We start from the raw sequence: 22,350 nt of genomic DNA on the forward strand, positions 1-22,350 counted from the left end.
TTCAGGAGGTGGAGGTTTTTTTGTATTTAGATTGTGAGTTAAGTCAATAGCTGCAAAAATATTAGTTTTACGTAGATGCTTATCTTGATCAACTATTACTTTGATTTACATTTTTTCTGGGTTTCAGACTGCAGATGGCATAACCATTAGCATCTCTTATGCAAAATAGAAAGAGAAAAACACCCCATCTGACAAGCTTGAGTACCAATTGTAATAGTGATTTTACTTTCATGTATAGATATCTGAATAAATGTATTTGAAACATGTTTATATATGCCATTCATTACATGATGCATGAATTGAATGGATCCAATCAGTATACGTTGATTAATGACGTATTGCAGAATAGTTAAGTAGGGATTGTGATGAGAGTTGAGGATAATGTTAACCAGAGTATGATGAAATAATAGAATTTACTTTCTTACTGTGCATCCTGAAAAACATACTTCAGTAGTAAGGTTAAGGTTTCTGTAGTATGGATTTTTGTTTTAGAATATTTTTTCTTTTCTGGAAGCTGTGATTGTGGTAATCTATGGTGAAGTGAGCTGATTAYTGTCATGGAACTATTTCACTTTGTAGCATCAGATTTCCAGAGTAGATACAATAAGGAAAATGTCCCTTTGAGTCTTAGAACCTGTAGATCATTCTTCTGTGGCAAAAAATAACTTCTTATGGCCACTGAAGAATCTGGTGTCATCTAGGTTAGGTTTAAAACTGGCAACATCTTGTTACATTTACAGCTATGAGAGAGACTTGCGGTTCTTCCAGGACAGTGCAGAGTAGAAGCGTAATTCAAAGGTAAATGCTATCAATTTACTACCATAGTTGGGTGTTAGCCTACAGCATTAGAATTATTTCCCTTGTGCCAGGYAGTCAACTCTTAGTTACCCTGCTTGGTCCATGATTCACATACTACTGTGGTTTGTATAGCACAGTGATTTGGACAGCTAGTTATAATCTTATTTTATTTTCCCTCAAGATCTATGAAGAGCTTAGCTCTTTTTATTCCCTGTAATGTCTCTAATAAAATAGTTTATTTTCATAAAGACAGACTTTGAACTTTATCTTGATTAGAATACGTAGATAATTATCTTCACTCTCGTAAGTTAATGTACCTACAGTCTCGTAAGTTAATGTACCTACAATTAACTAGTTAGTTATTTATTCCTTCATGCCAGCAGATTTGTTGTTTCAACATTAGTACTAATTCCTTCTGTATTAGGATGGCATGTCAGGAAATCATGACTCTTGAAATCAAAGGGTTAAGCTCGGTGTGTACCAAGGCTGGTGTATAAATATCATGCTGTATGGACTGTAGAGTTGTTAAGGTAAGCTTTGTTTGTTTAGCATGAGCACTTMATTGAAGTGTAATAATTTGATAAAATTTGGGGAGAGTAAGTGTACATTTAAGTTTAATTAATGTTTGTTGCATTAGTGCATACTATCAGAAGAATCATGTCTTATAAAAATGTGTATGGGCAAAATGCAAAAATTTAGATCTTACAGTTTTATAGAATAGTCCATTCAACTATAAGTACATCAGAATGTGCTTGAATAAAGTGATTTTAGGCTCTGATTTGTCAAAGGTCATTGATCACAGAAAATAATGTTACCATAGGTGAAAAAAGGAAAATAGGAAAATAATTAGGTTGAAAATACCCTGAATATCTGAAGTATTTTGTGTTGGTTGAGATTTGATTAGGTCATTGATAACCATATGAGATAGGAGGTAGCAGTGGCATTTATAGGATGTATTTATATCGTGTAGACCATGAAGAACAAGTGGTTAGGGGAGGATGAGTAATTGTGGGTACATACTTTTCTTGAGAATGTGGAAAACTTAAGTGTAAAGAGATATTCATGGCTGCTTCTCTTGAAGCCTGCATGCTTTCCTTGCCTCAGTGTTACTACCTTCTAATTTGGTCATCTCCCTTTGGAACTTCATAGGGGTATGAATGTAAAATTGATTACACATAATAAATTAGCAAACATACAATTAACATTGTAACTTTACTTGCTTTTTTAAACATATGTAAGGAGCTGGTGAGAGATAAGAAGTTAAGAAAAAGAAGCAAAAAGCTCTGATTTAAATGTTATCCTCTGGCTTRCAGATACTAACTGCAAATGTGCATGTGTAATGTCAGTAAAAAATTCCAGTTTAAAAAAAGTTAAATAAGTGTTATGGATGTTACTTTGGTCAACTTTTGTTTGCGTCAGGTTAAATAAAAATAGAAAGCAATGCAATTAGTCCAAAACTGTCTTTCCAAAAACTACATGCTATATATTTCTTTATATTGCAGTGCATCCTACTAGGCGTAGGAAGGAGAAAGATTTGGTATGTGCTAGAAAACATGGATTTAGAAAGATGCAAATGCCTAATATATAGTGTGAGAGGAGAGTAGTGATAAACAGTCTTTTTTCCCTCTCGAGTATAATTCTGGAGGAAATTCGTGGCCTACATATAAGCAAACATTGCGGCTTGGGGTAAATTAAATCAGGAAGATAGCCGCTGAAAAGGCGTAAGTCCCACTTTCCCCTGTAAGTCTGTTAGGAAACATACGCAGTTATCCTCCAAGGTGAAGAAATTCGCATTAGTGATTCCCACTCCAAAGGCAAAGATAACCCCAAGAGATGGAGCGAAGGCAAGGAGTTATTTTTTTGGTAAGGTGGGCAGAGGAGGGAAATAGGAAATAGCCATGTTCAAGCTCTCAGTAATATAGAAAACAAGAATTCCATTTAAGGTAGAGGGATAAATASAATAATTAAAAAGAGAAAAAGAGCTGGATTTAATTTGTTGATTTATGGTAGAAGTGTATGTATAAGAAACTTGTTGGGTTATCCTCTTTTATTTGCATTCAGGTCCCCTCCACGCTCTTATGTCTTCTCTTTGATAACCTATTTTGTGGTGATAACCCTGTTTTGTGTCTTTTGCCATTTTTCTGCAGTCTTCCAAGAATAGATTTGTTTTGTCACTTTTTACTCTTGAAAGTTTCTGATATTAAAAAATAAAAACAAAGAAGGTGACACTAGTTAGTAAATTAACACATAGCTATCATGKTGTAATGAAGAATCTGTATTTACAAGGTTAGTTTTGTTACATGTTTATGTCAAGTTTGACTTGTTATTATGATTTCCTTTTAATYTGAGTTTCTTCTTTATTGTATGTCATCTTGAAGTAGTATTTCCCATTGATAAAACAGTTGCCATTTTTTAGGCATAAAATATCACAGCTAACCTTCTGATCTTTGTAATATGTGGAGAAAACATGCGCTCGTACTCCTGACAGAAACGAGTGAGGGGAAAGCGACTGCATCATGGCTTCGTCTGTACCTAACTGGGAGGAAAACCCTAGCTGGTGCAAAGATCTCCTCTTCTTCCTGAAAACGTTGCAAAGTTTTAAAAATTTTGGAGGCAGAGGAAAGAAGTATTACGCAAGTTCTGTTTACAGGTAGCAAATATGCAGATAACTGATTATTATTACTGTGTTGTAAGGGATTTCAGGAAGTATTTTAACGTCAAACATATGTCGGTGCAGCATTCTGGCAGTCTGATGCATCTTGTACCATACTCTGTTACTGTGACTGTCTCTGAATTGTTTATTACTAGTATCACCATCACGTCTTTCCTTTCCACTTTCCTTTCTTGTTGATTTTCTGGTTAAGTAGCTGCTTCTAGAGAACTGGGAGGAGAGGGGAAGAGAATCCCAAGCGCACACACGCTCCTCTTCTTCATTTAGGTCCGGAAARGCAGGTGTCTCCAGAGAGCTCCTAGGTCTTTTCACGTAGCAGACCTGCAGACCTAACATCTCCTGGTGGAATCTGCACCCTGCTTCTTGCCAGGAAATATTGCTGTGCATGGGATGAATGAGCCAGTGTTTATATTCTGAACTCCAGGAGGCCCAGCCCTTAAAAAAAAAAAAGAGAGAGAGAGAGAGAGAAGAGCAGCAGCAGCTTTTTCACTTTTTTCACTTTGCTTTAACAGCTGGCAACCTCTGTGCAGTTCCAGCCCCTCTGACTGTGTTGCACGCATTTGCAATTGCTCCTCTTCGTGCTGCCTGGGCAGTTCCGTTGTGGTGGGGGAGATGCAGGTTTCCTTGAGCCGCTCCTCCTCCTCCGGGCTCTTGCAGCAGGTCACATCAGCCTGATTCTCTTACCAGCTGGCTGATTGCCCAGAAAAGCTTGTGAAGAGCTGAGAGGGGACGTGTGAATGGTTCCCCACTCAGCAGGCTCCTATTAAAGGGTCTACTCCCAGGCAGGCCCCTAATTACTCCCATTTAGGATTGCACCACTCAAGCAAGGGTATCTTGATACTCTTGAATATAACAAACATATTAGCGTACATTGATTTTAAAATGATGAATGCAGAAAAAACAGCTAAACAAATTTTTCTAGGAACACACTGGATTGTGTGTTTCATACAATTTTTAACTAGCAACCTACTCTCCATCCCTGTGAGATAAGGCCATCTGTGGATTTTTAAAAATGGTTTCTAGCTACAGTACCATTAAGAAGAAACACTTTCTCATAATGTTTTGCATTTAATAACTCAATTACAAAAGTCAAGAAAGATTTTCTACCAAAAATAAAGTTTGTGACTAAATAATAAATAATCCTCAGTCAATAGTAGCAGATGCACCTTTCCACATGAAAATCAGTCACATTACATGGCCATTCCAAACATTCCTTATGCAAATTACGTTCTGTACTTTTTTACATACTAATTTTACTTTATGAATTAAATATTTGTCCTAAAATATTTTACTCACTGAACAATATTTTAGTTTTTTTTTAGTTTGTGTGTTAGTTGTGCAATTGCTTTACCCGACAGGGGGACTTACTTACTCAGTATGTAGCAGAGGGGGAGCAGGCTGACAGGGAGTTACGGTGTATGCCAAGATCAACATAGGTGTTAATTTAGTTTATCAACACATCTATATAAATTTAAGATTGAATTAAAAGCTATTAAAATTAAATAGATAAACATGCATAAATATTACACTACAGTGCTGTGGAAAAAGTATGTGAGCATACCTGAAAGAGGGATCATACAGTGGAGTAGAAAAAGTCCATCATCAGCCCATCTTGCAAGAACTAGAGGGAACAATTCTAACAACTTCTAGCTTGATGTTCTAGGTCTTCTTATGCTTCTAATACGATTTTCTTCCTTGAGACAGATAGATGATGGTGATATGAAATAGAACTAATGGTGAAAAATGTTACTAAACACTACTTCAAAACTTTATTGCTTGATTATGTGAAGCTCTGAAGAACAATTGTACAATAATAATATGTACAAGATGTGCAGTGTGCCAACAGCATCAATATGCTTCAACAATGAACCTAAAGTATAAATGAGGAATGAATTCTCTCCTAAGTATTCACAGTCAATCCATTTATTCAAGATTATGTTTCTCAATAGGATGGAAAAGCTCTACACAGTGCAGAGAAAAAGCCAGTACACTAACCCAATATATCAGAAAAAAATATCAAAATCAACTCTGTGCTTGAAAAAATATCATATCTAAATTTTTGCAGCTGTAATTTAGCACACAGACAGCTATGGACTTGATGCTTAAGAGTAATAAAAGTACCTACTTAAAGAAAAGCATTGTCCAAAATAAAATACAGTCTGAACTCATACACAAAACAGTGTTTGTTTGTGTTTCAAGAGCGCTTCAGGGTACCATGAAAAAACTCAGTTTGAGGACATGATCTCTGAAGTGGAAATAATAATGCCAATTTGAAGGTAGATGGTGATTGATGCTTTTTGTATATATAAAAAAATCTAATTATAAAGGGTTGAACCCATACTGTGTGAACAAGGAAGAAAAATAGGAAGAAAAAATATATGACTGCAAACTTTCCATTATGATTGTGTTTTACCCATGGAAATGAAATGACAGGGTAAGTTTCATAAGTCCAAATGAGGATTGGGCTAAGGAATAAAAATTAGAAAGCAATTTCCAGTAAATTATAGAAAATCAGTATTGCAAAGTGTAAAGTCATGTATTTTAGAACTTAAAAGAATTTTGTGCCTTAAGCTTGTGTCCATCACTTAGAGTGAAGAGGGAAGAGAGAAGTATTTGTCACTATGTGTCTGAGAACTGCCAGTGATACAACATAGTCAGGAACAAGGAAYGTGCAATTCTAAATGATTAGAAGATATGTTTCCAGTGAAGATAGGGAAATATTAATGCTTCTTTTAAAAGGTGTTTGTTAAACTTCATCTGGAAAACTGGAAGATACGCAAGCCATCTAATTTTGGTTCTTAACATAGAGACACATTCCGTGTAGGATTAGTAGAAAGATTCAGGGTTCTAGCACTGAGGCTCTAAATACCCGTAAAGTGACGCTGTCTCTCTGTTTTGGCTATGGCTGGTAGCTTAGCAAATTTTGTGCTATCAACACATGTGTGCTACCACAGTTAGGTTGTATAAATTGTATAATACATTTCCATGACATACAAGTCCAAGAGGGTTTCATTCAGACCAGAATCAAAGGTTGACAGATTGTGAATGCTCTATGCAATTAGAGCCAAAAGGCAAGTTTCAGGAAAGAAGTATCTTTCTTAAGTATAGGTTTAAGCACAGGAACAAATAATTATAAGCTAAGTATGAATAAAGTTTGAAAAAAGTTTGTTGCTATTCAAAGAAAGAGTTTCTGGAGCACTGTTCTAGTAGCATTAGTAGAAGCAAGAACCACACCACTGCTGCCCCCAAAACTGAACCATCTTCCTAAAGATTATCAGTTTAGAAAGGGACTTATATAGCTCAAATTACAAGAATCAAAAACGTGTACACTCTGGAAGTCTCTTCTGGTCCTGTATTGTTGTTGTTTGTAAAGCAAGGTGTCATTGAAATCAGTAGCAAAACTCCAGGAAACAGAATAGAATGCTGATTTTTCAATAAGCAAATTACATCAAATCAGCAAATTAATTTAAAAAGGATTGTAATGCCTTCTTAAAATTATACCATGTACATGAAATGTCTTAAACACAACAGTTGTTTATTCTTTAAAAAGTCAACTTTATTTCATATAGGTTTATGGCCTGTTTTATGAATGGAGAATTCTACAGACTAGGTAATAAATTATGTTTATGAAAATACAGATGACAAATTCACAATACGTAATCTATTTAAATTCTCTTTCATTATATGATTATTTTGAATACTTTAAGTCTTGCTTATTAGATTACAATAAAAAATGGTTGCTTCTGTGTGCATAGTCTATGCAGCTTTAACTTCCACTTTACTTTTCTATAGTTTTGACTTGTTCAGACTGTTAGGTTCAAAAATGTGTTGAATGTATCACAATTTGTAAGACAGAAGAAATAACTTTGATTTAATAAATATGGACTTTTTAAATGGAAGGCTTTAATTCTAAAATTAATTGGCTTCTCTGTGTAGGATATATACAGAAAGAAGAGAGACATTTTTCCAAAAACATCAATATTTTAAATAATTTTTCGACAAAAAATAACAATTTCCTAATGTTTAAGAGCATTTATAGTGTTGAGATGACCAGTGATCAGTGTACCTAAAAATAAAATGAATTGGCTTAACAACTCTTATGAGATCATTATTATTGCAACCATTTTAAGCACTCGCATATAATATGACCCAATATTGTATGACCCAACCAGTGTCAGAGCCAAAATTAAGAGAGAGGGCTCTTTTGAGTCTTGGGAAAAGTCATACTAATTAAGCATCTTACAAGATAGTTTAGTCTAGGTATATGTTTGTTTTGGTTAAGGAATGATTCTGTGGAGTTCTTTGTTTAATTATTGTAATTTAACAGAGGTGTTACCATTTGTATTGTAATATTCCAGCTATACTTCTAAAAACAAATAATTATGACTTCTTATATGATTCTTTAGAGTATTTCTTGTTAACAAATGTAAGTTCTTAGACTTAATCTTTGTAATTAATAATGTCCTAAAATACATCTGGGAAAAATACTAAATCTGCAGGTGTTACGTCTAACTATGTTGGGTTTCAATAGCATTTTCAAGATAAATTTAAATAATAAAGCTACCAATTGTGTATATTTCTTGGACTATCAATATAAAATATTTATCATACTTCATTATCCTGTACAGCTTTCAATTTTTTTTGACCATTACTGTGAGAAGAAAGTTAGTAGAAGTACTTTTTTAAAATGCTTGACCTAATGCTGGCCACAGTGATGACATCATCTGTAAAATAAATTTAAGTATAATGAAAGCCCGCAGAAAAGATTAGATTTTGCTTTTATTGTGTATGGAATTATTTAGCTCATTTGAAGTGAAATTTAAGTAGTTTTAGTGATGGCAGAATCAGATGCTTACATGTAGTTAAGTTAGAATCTGGTGTATCAGTGTATGATGGGGCATCATGTCTTTTACACGGAAATTAGTTCTCTATTAAACCTCTGTGAATACCACAAAGTTTAGGAAGAACTCAAACAGAATCCTATTTCAGGGAAAAATTCTCTGTAAGTCATTTTTTTYCCCCACATGAAATTGTCAACAGGTGTACATAAATAGCTTTGAAAATCTTTGTTTCAGCTGGGAGATTGTTTCAGATTTTCCTTTTTTTCCCTTGTATCTTAAACATTTCATCTGTAGAGTGCTGCCTCTAAAATGCTACAGGAAATGATTTTCCCATAATAGTAGTCCCATAATAGTCCTGGGAGATGTAAAGTTGAGATTTTAATTTCATTAAGTATTGGTTTTGTTAGTATGTCATTCATGTTAGCTGATTGCTAATTTAAAATGTGAACTGCTTAAGAAAGGTATCTTTTATTGACTCATGATTAATGTGCTTTCTATCTAAGAGAAAAAACACAGGAACACTGTAAGCTGTTTTTGACAAAAGCTGGTCTAGAATCTTGGCTTACGAAGCTTGATTAGCAGTCTAGGATCAAAAAAGAAGAAGTTTTAAACTTAAAGAGCATTGGATTATGCTCTTTATGGGACTATCATCTTTAATACTGATCTCATTGTTAGGATGAAACTTTGATTCTTCATGCTTTTAATATTTTTTTAACTGTTGTAGTGACCAAAATACTTTATGTTAGATACTTGAGTCTTCTTGTATTAATAACTGTATAAAATTTTAACAGGAATCACATTTCCAAAAGGCGTGTAGTGTATGCTGACAGCACTAACAGAGTGCAAGAAGGGAAAAAGAACTGCAGAGATACAGAGACATGCATCATTGAAAAGATGACATACACATTGAAGTGGGACTGAACAGCAGGCAGCAAGTTTATAATCATACATCTTTGAGTGTATTTTATTCCCAACTGTGTGGGCACAAGCGATAGGTGTGCGCTATTCAGGGAATACCAGAATCCATTGGCTCAAGTTTTGAAATATTGGGAGAGGAGAAGGAGACATGATCCGTACAGATCCAAAGATAATCTCTGCATTTTTTCATCCCTCAAGCTCTTCCAGTCTGTCTCTTGTTGTGCTTAATTGCTGCAGAGTTGCGCTTTAGCTACAGTTACAAGTGCTGACTGTTCACAGGGGATAATTGTCCCTTTGCAGTACAAAGAGTTAAGAGACATGAAATCATGCTAAAAGGATGATGTAGATCTTCAAGCAGCATGTAGCTGAGCTTTGGAACTCTTTGCTGCAAGATGTTACAGACACTAACATGTTATAGACATTGGCTCAAAAAGCAAGGGGACAGATTAATGGAAGGAGAAGTTGAATACAAAATGCAAATTTCTGACTTTCATAATCCTTTCGTAATCTCTAAACTCCAAATTTCTAAAATATGGGGAAAGTGTCACTACATAACTCCATTCTTTACACTTCTCTGGGCATTGAGTATTGACCACTGTCAGAGGGAGCCCAACAGGCTAAATGATAATTTGGTCTAATTCAGCATAGCATTGTTAAAACTTTTCAGTCAACATCTGTTTATTTTCCTTTTGAAGGCTTACTTTTGGCCATCCAAGTGAATTTGACTTTACTATAAGAAGAGGCTGACTCCGGCAGCAAACTTCAGAGTTTACAAATTTTAATAGTCCATTGTAACTTCTCTGTTTTTACTAATACTTTGAAGAAGAAAACCTCTWGAAATACCTAACCTCTCCCAGTTCTGCCCTTGAGGAACACTTCTCTTTTTGATGAAACACTGGTGTGGGTATTATCTAGTGTGAATTTTGTTACCAATAATTGCTCTACATTCTGGTGGAAAGATAGGATTAAGCTCAAGGAAAATAGTCTTTAAATAATTTCAGGCTAGCTAGCTGCTTGTGAACACCACAGAGTCGGAGTGACAGGAAAGTGATCTAAAAACAACCTTCCAAAAGGGAAGGATTATAGATGAAATATATATGGAGCAGTGATCTGACTCTCCTGTGAGGCTGCAGCTGGAGTATTACTTCAACTATGCAGGGAATGCATGAAGTGTTCTGAAATAATAGAATTTTCAGTGTAGTAGACAAAGTTAAGTAGATTTGAGATAAAAGAACCTTAGTTTTAAGAGTTTTGCAAAAACAAATCACAGCATAAACACATGGCATTTTTACAAACCTAGTCTTTAGATTCCTGATAACACATACAGGASTGCAATGTCCCATTATATGGGAGCAAATGTTCAGAATTTCTATCTTCAGTTCCTGTAAAAATTAAGCCCCAGTGAGTAAAAAGGAGAAAAAAAACACCTATCTGCTTTATGTAGAAGTCTTAGCAGCAGTTAAAGAAAGACAGAAGAATACAATTTACAAAGTTGGTTCTATTCTTTTGATATTTCAGTCTATCACCTATCATTAAATTGGTAAAAACAATTGTAAAATACAGTGTTAAAAGTTAGGTGCTGGTATAAAAGCTAATTTTCMTATAACTTACCAAGTTAGTATTATAGTCCACCTATAAACTTACATAAAATTCTACTATGAGAATAGGCAAAATAAAGTCTAAATTACTGGCTGTCCTGTCCTGTTCTGAAGTAATAGAATTTTCAATGTGGTAGACAAAGTTAAGTAAATTGGAGATGAAAGAACATGAAATGAAAAGTAGCAGACTATAGATCCAATTTGAGAGACTATTTAGTTTTAAGAGTTTTGCAAAAAACCAAATTACAGTATAAGCACGATGCATTTTTACAAACCACTGAGTTTCAGTAAAAACAATAGCTACAATTAGTTCATGTTTAGGAAATCATAAGGTCCTTTCTAACCAATACAATTAGTAACTTTACAAGGCATATGGGTTGCAAAGTATTTGTTGATTGTATTTCTCTATAAAGATGGTCTCTGAGTTATTTGTGCATTTGAAGCGCTTTAGCTAGGTTTTTTTACTCAAGCCAGTAATTTATCCTCTTTGTTATATACAAAATGTATTTCCCCCCAATACTAAAGCGTTTCTTTAAATATGAAGTAAATTTTCATGAGTTTGCAATAGACAGACTCATTCAGCAATTAAAGAAATTTAGTAGCCAGATTCAGGTTTCCTGCAAAGAATAAATTAACAAAATTTTTCATTCGTTTTTTTCTTCTTTATGCAGCTAGAAGATTTACTTTCAGCGGAGAGAGTGTCACATTGTTCTATTAAAGAAAATTACATGGTGGACTGCTTCCTGCAGAAATGTATGACATTTCACACTTGCAGTTCTGACTGACTTCTGTGTTCCCTAACATTGCAGATGGTCACCATCTTCCCTAATTTCTCTTTCTTTCAGAGTAATTTTAGTTAGGGCCATTGAAGAACTGAAAAGCAGTATCCTTCCTTCTGTTAGTTTTTGGAGAGGAGTCATTGGTTTTTTTTTGGATCCCCCAGGGATCCATTACTCTCTAATGACGTCGTATTCAGATATGAAAAATAATCACACAAATCACCCACAAACCCCACAAATCCTGAATCGTTCTTTTAAAAATTACCTATTAAATAAAAATGCATTAAAATGATCATATTTGGTAATTTTTGTAGTGTTTTAGGATACAAGTGGTCATAATGTTAGCAAGATTTGTTATAAAGCCAAGCTGTATAATCCAGGAAGTTAAAAACTAGATCTAAAAAATGCTCAAACAATTTAGTATATGTACATTCTCAAACAGCTTCTGCCTTGTAGTAGAATGATGCAGAGAAAAAGAAATACAAAGCAGTCACTAAAAATCTGTTTGCACTAGTTGAAATCTATATATGCTAGCATATTTTAACATTAACAACATGACTTTTATAGAGTATCACAAAAGCAAATTTGGAAGAACGAAGGGTGAAAACTGCAGCTACATCTGCTTTGGTGCAGTGTAAGTCCCTGCAGTCCAGGCAACTCTGTAAGAACAAGACCTTCTCTAGGGATTTTTCAGCGTATTGCCTACATAGGAGATGCTGTGTGGGATCAACCAACTTAAGGGATTGTGTTTAACTCCATAGGCAATGGCACTTGGTGCTCATATAATGGTATTTTCAGCATATGTTGCATCTCACAACTTTAACATTAATTCTAAGTTGATGGTGTTTGTCATGGTCAGTACATTCTCCTTGATTCCTTGATATTGCATGTGTGCTTTTTGATCCAGATACTCAAAATCTTCCCAGCAGCTTAATGAGKTGTCAATATTTGCACACTATTAAGGAATACAAGGCTGCTTTTGGGCAAAAACTCCATAGTGATATTTCCTAAGACACCACCAGAACTACCAGCATGAGCTGTCTTCTTTTTTGAAGAGACAACTATGTTTTAGAGGATGATGTTGCCTCATTGCTGGGGTGTCTTGACTGCTAGTTGATTACTTGGTTCTCTTTGGGTGACATCCCAGGACAGGAGAAGAAATGCAAAATGCAGCAGAAAGACACTTTAAAACCTTGAGAATTTATTTTGATATTCAATTGAGGTTTTTTGTTGTGGGTGAAGTATTTTTTGGTTATAATGTATTGCTAATTAAGATATCAGATACACATTTCTAAAATGATTATTCAGTGTAAAAATAAACCTTCTGTGGGTTTGAGCTAGTGGAGGGCAATTGTATCCCTAGCGATTTTCTCCTGGTTTTGACAAGATCAGCAGAGAAGTTGTACTAGGCACTGGTAGGAGTTAAAAAATGTTTGGGGTTTATGGATTTCCTTTTGCTGAAGACCATTATCTATGCTTCTAGCTTCTGAGAGATCCAAAAGAGGAAAAACTACTTTGTCTTCRTTAAAAGAAAGGCAATACAGCTTGCCTTAATGAAGTAGCTTAGCTTAAGCAGAAGACACAAATGAAAGCTAAGGGTGTGTTCTTACTCCTTGAGGACATTTCCTTATTTACATTTCTTGCACTGAGGCTAACTTTTGCATAAAGGATTCTGATAATTTTYTGTAGATCGAACTTCCATAGTGAAGTTATCCATTCTACTCTTCCTTTGGTAAAAGTGCTTATCATTGTGAAAAAATATGAAGGGAACTGAAGACATCAACATTTATAACTGTAATGCAAAAGTTTATGTGTATATACCCCATAGTGATTGCTTTTGAGAATATTCTAAGTCTGAACACAACATTTTAGCAATGTTTTTTGAATGATGAAGTGTGAGCAAATTGGAGAATGTATCATGCTCTATCATCTGATGCATCTATCACGCTTTTTATGTAACATCAAAAGACTCTCAAAATATTGGGTATGTTCTTCAGCTTCTGCCTGTTATTATATTTATAGAGTTATTTTAAAATATAATTGCAAAAATGATTCTCTTTTTTTCAGTTGTATTTAGCATAATCTTGGTTTCTAGTAATATTTGAAATTTGAAGGTTTTTTTTGTTGCAATACAAAGTGTTATAGGTGTACATGCATAATCAGTCAAGGTGAGCTCTTTAACTTTGTTTTATCCTACTTTTTTTGTAAATATATATGTTTTAATTGTGTTAAATGGTAAATTTTGTTGTGGTATTTAGAGTTTTAAAAAGTAATGCTCTGTACTTTACAGATACTTAAAAAGAATCCTATTCCCAAGTGACAAAAGACACAATCTTAGTATACCTTTCAAAACTTTATACTCTCTTAAAAATTCTTTCTTTGAATGAGGTGTTAATTCGAATCCTTAATTCAATGCTTCAGAGGAATCATATAATTTTTTTTACCTTTTTTTTGCCAGATTGAAATGTTTGGTGGGATGAGAATACAGCAAAACATTAGTGCTTCCACTTTCTTCTGGCACATCAGCACAGAAAGATGGGAGTCATTTTTGGTTCAGCTTTGGAGATGTTTGTTAGTGGGCTTTATACAAAGGCTGATGCAGTATCTCATCCAGTCAAACCATAAAATTCTTTCAATATACAGAATATGTGTTTTTAGCCTTGAGAAGACTAATATTTGGTGGAAGGAATGTATAGAAAGAATTTTCCTAGTCTACACTAAGAAAGTACCACCTGCTAGTAAAAACTTACGGTCAGTGGTCCAACATTGTCTTTTTATTCTCCTGTATTTACCTGTTCTGATGATGATTAAGATCCCTGCTTGTTTGTGCTGTTCGGTTGGTGCTGGATAAACATTGCCAAAACCTGCAGATTTGACACTTCAGATTGATACCAACTCTCTGAAAGAGTCTCTACTGAAAGAGTCATGAGCCAGTACACTATGATCTCTGTTTCCTCCTGTATAACCTTTTGTAAGAGTTTTGGGCCGGGTGTTACATGTTATAAAGTTACGGTGACCGGACAGCAATTCTGTGACTGGACAGTAATTTGGTGACTGGTTGGTTGTGGGATCATTCAAAGCCGTCCTGGAAAATTACAGCAGGACTTCCTTTATTTTGAGAGTGAGCATTTTAGATAAAACACATTTGAGCATGAATCTTCAAGCTGAAAGAATGTCCCACTTGAGATCTTTGCTCTGGAAACATGTCTCTTTTACTGAAGCATGGAAGAGCCTGCTCTGCTTTTAGTGTGGCCATGAATTTAGAGAGTGGMGGCATGGGAGCTCTGGACAGGACCCAGGCTCTGGGATCATCATCTGTGTTGTGCTGGCTAGAGACGCTGTTTGGAAAGAAGAGCCTGCTCCAAGTCACTTAGGTCTCTGCTTGTGCTTCTGGTTATTCTTTTGAAAGAGAACTTAGCATTAGCGTTAGCATGAGAATGTAGCATTTCATATTTGTCCTTCACTGTCATCACCACCTCAGGCATGTGCAATCTCCCATGTACATTCCCCTTCCCCCATCTTTCTTCCCATTTGAAYGAGGCTAACGTTACAGGATCGGGCCTAATGGCAGGAAGAGGGTCAGTGTATTAAGTTATTCAATTATTTTTTGTTTGTATATCGTACGTGGATCAGCATACCTTTAAGTATGCTTTAAGTATGCATTTGAGAATGTGTGGTTAGACTGAAACCTAATTCAGTCAACCGTTTTTTTTTTTTTTTTGGTTCTTTTATGTGACTGGTGCAAAACACAGTTTTATAGAAAGTGGTACACACAGAATTTGAGAGAAAAAGAAGCTTGCAGGCAGTGGTGACCATTTTATCTATTTTACCAACAGCATATAAATTGCAGTTGGTCGTCTCTTACTGTATTGTAGTTGTTTCTACATGTTTTTAACATACCTTGCAGGAGGCAGATAGAGAATAGCAAGCTGTAAAAATGCAGGGTTTCTATGGGTTGCTTATCCAGTCATGAAAATGAAATGCTCATTCTTAGAGGAAACAAAGTAACAAAATAAAAAAAACAGGGTGCATTTTAGCGGTGGTGTGTGTGATGAATGTAAATTGTCCAACCAGAAAGCATGCTTTTATGGGTTCATTTAAATTCAAAACAAACGTGCCAACAAAACAAAACAAAAACTTGATGGGAAGGGTTAGTGTGTTTACATGACTCTCTGGCATATTCAGATTATGTAGTGTGATTTGTTCTGCAGCTGCTTCAAATTAAGAACAGGTGTAGAAGGCAGATTATGCAAATACTCATATTAATGTAATTGTCAAATTGGTGTGTTTATCACTGTGCCTTTAAAGAGTAGACCATGCTCTTATTTTACATGTAAATTAGCTTTATTCTTGAGAGCTACTATTGGGTAATGAGCTTATAAATGAAAAATTCCCAGCATATGGTGAAACATTTCCAAAATGCGACATTTTCTTGTCTAGCAATTTCTTTTCTGTATATTTTATAAACATGCTGAAATCTGCTTTGTCTCTTTTGGAAAAATACAGCTATGATATGATTTTAAAGTATAGCTGTAGAGTATTGAACTCATATTTCTTTTAATTTTCATTTGAGTTCATATAATCATAGGACAATTTTTGATCTCCTTAATCCTTTTACTACTTATTTACAAACCTTCATAGACTTTATGCCAATGTTGCTTTAAATCTGAAAGAAATACACATTAGAGGAATATTTTTTATTTAAAATCACTATTCTACTTTCTAAACCATGCTGTACTTTAACAAACATAAATTGGGCCTCAGAGTTAATATGCTTTTAAACATTATTTACCACATTTACAGAAATGCATGGGTTTATTAATGATTGACTGAACTTCATGATATTTTTAGATCAGAGAGATTTGATATCAAAGACTGTCCAGAATTAAAGAATGATGAGTACTTTCTATTTATTTTCTTGAATTCTAAGAGTTATTTATTAATAGGGACCTCATTAACAAAACTCACCAGTGTAAAAATTTGTGGGCATTATGATTCTGTGCCGTGGTATCTTTTCTTATTTCTATTTTTCACTGCTAAGCTTGAACTCAAATAATCTAAAATGTAAAACGAAAATGTGGTATACTAGTACCTTATGTGCACACGAGTATGTATATACACCATCTATATACGTGCTATCGGTAAGGTAGATTCAGTACTTCAGAGTGAGCCCTGTGCACGGTGCAGGGTGCTGTACGGCTGTGCCAAACGACTGAGATAGCCGCTGCTGCCGGGGGTGTAGAGGCTGAGAGCAGCCACAGCTTACAGCACCGTCCTTCAGTTGGGCATGGTCATGGAAAAGGTGGGCTCTACTGCTTATTTTTAAAAACAAAAAAGAAGAGTCTGATTTGTTTTTAAACCTGTTGCAGAAAAAAAAATGAAGAGTCGTGTTAGTGGGTTCAATGTAGCACACAGAAGCGTCCAGTTTCTTCCTATTCTTTATCCTCAAAACTCAATGTTCTCAACTGGTCCTGAGAACAACCTAAAAAGTGTGAGGGTCATGTTTAAAGGAGATGACTCTTAATGCCTTGGACTTCTTTTCTCTAAACTACCTATCAAGAAAGAACAGAACTAGAACAACTTTATTTTTCAGGTGTAGCTTCTTTATTAAATTCTTCAATATTACAGTGATTTCTAATGTTCTTATCTTAACTGATCAAGGTTTTTTAGACAGCCTGTTACCTACCTATAAAACCTCAATCAGTTATAAGCACACTCTTAATGGAATGAAAGCTGTCTATTTAAATAAGAAAAGGTTGGCAGGAACTTAATGTTATGAGCTGAAAATGATAAAGCTTTTCTTTAGATTTAGTGTGAATGTATCACTTTACAATACAAACATGTACTAGAAAAAATGGCAATTTCTTTTTCTATTCACTTTGAATTATATACATCATTTCAGTAGATGTTACTGTGGGGTTGATTATCTTTGCATTCAGAAAAGTTTTTACTTGCATTTGGCTAGTTGTCATTGGAGATACTTGCGTGCAGAAATGTCAGTCAAAGCAATACAATATAGATACCTTCCAATATCATTTGGAGCTAGTTGCAGTGATGCTTTCTATGTCAGAAATAATGTAGAAACAATATGCACATTATTAGATGCAAAGAAGATGCATTCCAAGTTATTAGAGAATTTTATGATTCTGTCACTTTTCACTATGCTGGTTTACAGTAGCTAGGAATCTGGCCCAGGATATCTTGACTTTATTCTCACAGATTTTTATGGGGAAAAAAAGAGGGGGGGGGAAATTGCCAGAAAACTGGGCAAAGAAGAACAAAACGTCAAAAAGGTGCCTTCTAGTCACACTCTTTACTGATTTAATGATTTTTGCTCTTTGTAATTGACACTTATTTGCAGTCATTTCTTAAATCTTTGCAATTACTTTAGTCTAGGTAATTCCTTTATTTCATTGTTAAGTGTATGGCTGCTCTGACCACAAGAATCAGAAAAACATTAAGGAATTTGAACAGTTTTTAATAAGCCTATTGGTATATTCTTACAATTAAAAAACGTTTCTCCTCCAGTGCCTTGGTCTTGTTCCACCAGTTGTTTCAGGAATGAACTACTTCAATAGTATTTTATTGTTGTTAAAATACACACATTTTAAAAGTTCATATTACGTACAATTATTAGAAAGGTATTTCTTCTTTTCATTTCTTATTTTTGGTTTGTAGTAAGAGTATCAAATCAGATTCTCTAGGCCCAGGATGTAAAAGGTTGTGCTGGTGAAATATGGCTAATTGACTATTCCAAAGACATTTTTGCAGAAGTTGTTTTTTATAAAAAAACAGAGTTTTATGGAGGTGGAGGAGTTAAGGCAGCAATTTATTTGTGAAATACCAGCAATTTGCTGGGCCATGCAGCAAATCGTACAAGTAAATAGAACTGGACCTCAGCTTGTTTGTATCTCATTTATACCATGCAAGTCCCCTAAGTCAGAGCAGTTTCTAGTTATATGTAAGTGCCACGATGGGTTTTTTTTGTTTGTTGTTTTGTTTTGATACAAACTTTGATTTGGTGAGTGGAGGAGGATTTGCCTTTTCCTGTTGCATTGGAGATATTGACATTAGCTAGAAACGAAAAAAGTTGAGGGGCACAGATGCTGGTAGCTGCATCAGCTTCTCTGTTGTCRGTTGATGTTTTCTTGCTCATGCACACAAAATCTTATCAGTCACCAAACTGGAGTCAGGAACAGTCTGGCCTCCAGATTGGCGGAGGTTTCTAGGAGTCTTCGCATTTTTCTGTACAGTAGAAAGTAGCCTGTTCACTGAGGCAGTCCAGGAATACTACGAATCAGATTCTCTGGTACTGCTGAGAATAAATTAGCAAAAGAAACAACAGTAATTCCTTTGATTACTCTTGCCCTTTTCTTGTAGCATATCACTGCTGTGTTTCTTGATGAAAGTCTACATTTTGTAATGGCATCTCAGGAAATGTGAAACAGACATTTTATGGACCCTTCTGCAGTATAGCTTTATTGCCCGTGATCAGGAAACTGGACTCTAACAACCTATAGTCCTGTGTTCCTGAAGTACTAACTCTYTGGGAATTAAATTATACATACCTTAAGAATATATACTGGGGATATATAGTAGATTGAAATTAAAATGTGTAGTGAAATTAAAACATCAACTTTTTATTGATCGATCATCCCATTATGCCTCATGGAAGTCTGCTGATAACAAGACGTGCAGCATGGATGAATTTCCATATATATATATGTATATATATATAAGCAGAATGTATTTCTTTCTGGAATGACAACTCAGTTGTTTTCACTTTCCCTGGTGTTAGTTTTCTTTAGAATAAGATCGATGATTTTGGTTTTGTGGAACTTGCTCTTCACACTCAACTCRAGGCTATTTCTGTGCCCATATTCARTCAAAATCTCCACTTTGTTTCTTATTAAGGGATTACTATCTTGTTGTCTTTTGTCTTCTTGTGACAGAAGTATTTGCGTTGCAGCTTTTTTCCAGTAAAGGCAGAGAGGGGAAAGCAAGCTTTCTCTGCCAGAGCTCAGGCCACTGTCACCTCAGGCGTTAGTTTGCAAAACAGCTTGTATTGCAAAAGACTGGTGTGCATCTTCTCTTATCTGCTCAGCAGTAGGACCTCTAAATCAAAAAAATTGGCAATTGTTATTACAAATCAATGTTCTGTGCAACTCTATGTACRATTCACTGGCGAAGCTCAGCTGTTTATTGTGTCAGCTCATAAAGAGTATGTTTGAGGTTACAGTGCAAAATGTTGTTACGTTAGGAACTTCAAAGTGGTATATAGAATGACAAATTTCTTCTTTAAAATGTACTTTCTCTAAAGAAAGCATATATTTCCATATTCTCTTTTTTCTGCATTTTCTTTTTTTTTCCATTCAAATGTCCAAATTTAGGACCATGTTTTCGGAAGAGCTGAGCACCAAGGAATCCACTGACAGCCCAAGCTGCAGGTGCTCAACAYCTCTGCAAATGAGACACTTAAGTGGCTAGGAAAATTCAGGGCTTCAAACTAGTCTAAACCAAAGACATTTTTCTGCATAGACTTCATCAGATTTTATGCTTATTTATCAGGCWTTATTTGTCTTTTCCTAGATGAGCAGTTAAGATGTTTTACTTACAATTTTTTTTTTAATTTATCTTGTATATTGTGAAATTTTCAAAAAGGCTGCTGGATACTTTGCCAAATCATCCTAAAAGTGTGTGGCGTGTTTTGATTTTAACCAAAGATACAGCTGCAGAGCTGTAAAGCAGTCAGTTTCCCTTATTATGACTAGTTCTACAACTTGTACTGTTTTAAATTGCCTGCAATTAGCATATTTCAACCTTATTTTTAGGTTTAAATTGCAGTGTGAGAGTGTACTCTCCTCTTAGCTAATTAGTACTATCAAGGAACAGTAGGTTACCTCATTAGTACCATGTGCATTTAATTAAAGAAGAGAAAATTGGAGTTAACCTCATAGTTAATATTTTCACAGAGTGCTACAATGCCAACACCTTCAATTGGAGTCACACCCCTGTGTATCTAATTATTCACTGGTGCCAAATAAGGTTAGCAAGGATACCACCATGCTGTTGACAGAATAATTTAGATGGAAATGTTTGCTGGTTTCTGATACGAAATTGCAGTTGGAGCAGATTATTTTTATTTGAATGCACTGGGATCACAAGGTATTTTTATCATCYTCCCAACCCCCTCTTTTACATTCTCACCCACAGCTAGGAAGGAAGCAGAAGACAACATGAGGCACTTAATCTCAGACAAGCAGTCTGTGGTCTGCATCCTCACCTTGCAAGTATTTTAGCAATCTGGATATAACAGTTTCTTTTTGGCTATTGTTGTAGAAATCAGTACAGTTACATTGTGCGTGTTGGAAGAATTATAAACAAATAGATACAGAACATCTTTGCTGGGTATATGTAGAAAGTGAGGGGAATGCTGCTTGGTATACCTTCACAGGACATAATCTGATATGGAGATGAGTGACTTCAGCTCCTTTAGGTTTTACTGAACCTAACCTGAGGGTGCTTACCATCTCCAATCTAAGCACTGTAATTTATGTCTGTTTACAGGAAAAAACATTATTCTTAGAATATGTAATATAAAATGCTTTTAAAAACAAAAGAAAATGAAACAATAATTTTCATCGGTAATCTGTTCCATCAGTGTTTAAGTATTCCTTTTTTCACTCAGACAATATGACCTAAATCTCTGTATACGAATTTTGTGTTTCAGTTTTGTATTAGAATGGCAACATGATGTGCTGATGACTAGCACCTCATTCTCTCGCAGTGTAGATATAGTATTGATTTAGCAAGCTCTTTAAGATATACTTAATTTTAAACATATGAATGTTACCTTTATTGCTATAAAAGAGATTTAAACATTTCCTGGAATGTTTTGTCAAATAAATATTTTATTTTACTAGACTTTCAGGTTGCACCTGAAGGGCTCAGCATTTTAGAATTAGATATTCTCTAAGTGAGTGCATGGATTTTGCTTCTGAATTTTACTGTCCAGTGCTCCTAATACAGCAAATAAATTTGGGCATGCCATCTGTAATATCTGTTGTTTAGTCTTCCCATTCCATGGAACTGCCAATACCTCATGTATTGAGTGGAAATCATTTTTTTTTTTTTTTGGACAATACTTCAGTCTTCGGTATTACAATACCACTTCGTACAAAAGCATATAGATGCCAAATCAAATTTGTATGAGGTATAGTTAATGTTTAGATCTGAGGGATCATAATTGAATCCCTGTAGTCATTTGTTTTATTTAAAGAAATCTTCATACTAAATCAAACATTTTCTTGTCTACTCTTTCAGCTTATTTTGCTCAAGTGCTTACATTGGCACATGGGTGCTTTAAATAGTCACTTTAAAAGCTCACTTATAACCAGCCACTTTGACATTTAGAGCTGCTGTTCAAATGACAATAATGGTTGACCTTTTTAATTTTTTTATTGTATTTTACATTGAAGCAGAAGAGAGGCTCTTCAAATATTGTGCCTTTCCCATATTAACTTTCCAAACTGCTGAAGCTTCAGTATCTGTAATACGTTTAGAGGAAACAGTTGGATTGAATGGCAGGGTGAAACTCTGAAGTCAGTCAATTTAACAATAGGAAAAAATTTTCCTGAAAAAATAATTGACTTCAGTATTCACTTATCAACTTTACTCATGTTTTGTGTAAAGCTACTAGAAATAATGTGGAATTATAGACCAGATCAATTTATCTTCTTTTTTTT

The 22,350-nt window shown here is 34.8% G+C and overlaps 1 protein-coding gene across 3 annotated transcripts in view; it reads left to right on the forward strand.

Moving 5' to 3' along the window:
• The window catches only part of FOXP2 (forkhead box P2), a 406,754-nt gene that overhangs the window by 284,641 nt on the left and 99,763 nt on the right, over window positions 1-22,350 (forward strand). The window lies entirely within an intron of this gene.

Source organism: Rhea americana, unplaced genomic scaffold (assembly GCF_003343005.1).
Source record: "Rhea americana isolate MKP2758 unplaced genomic scaffold, rheAme1 scaffold_54, whole genome shotgun sequence".
In the NCBI taxonomy this organism is placed as follows: Eukaryota; Metazoa; Chordata; class Aves; order Rheiformes; family Rheidae; genus Rhea; species Rhea americana.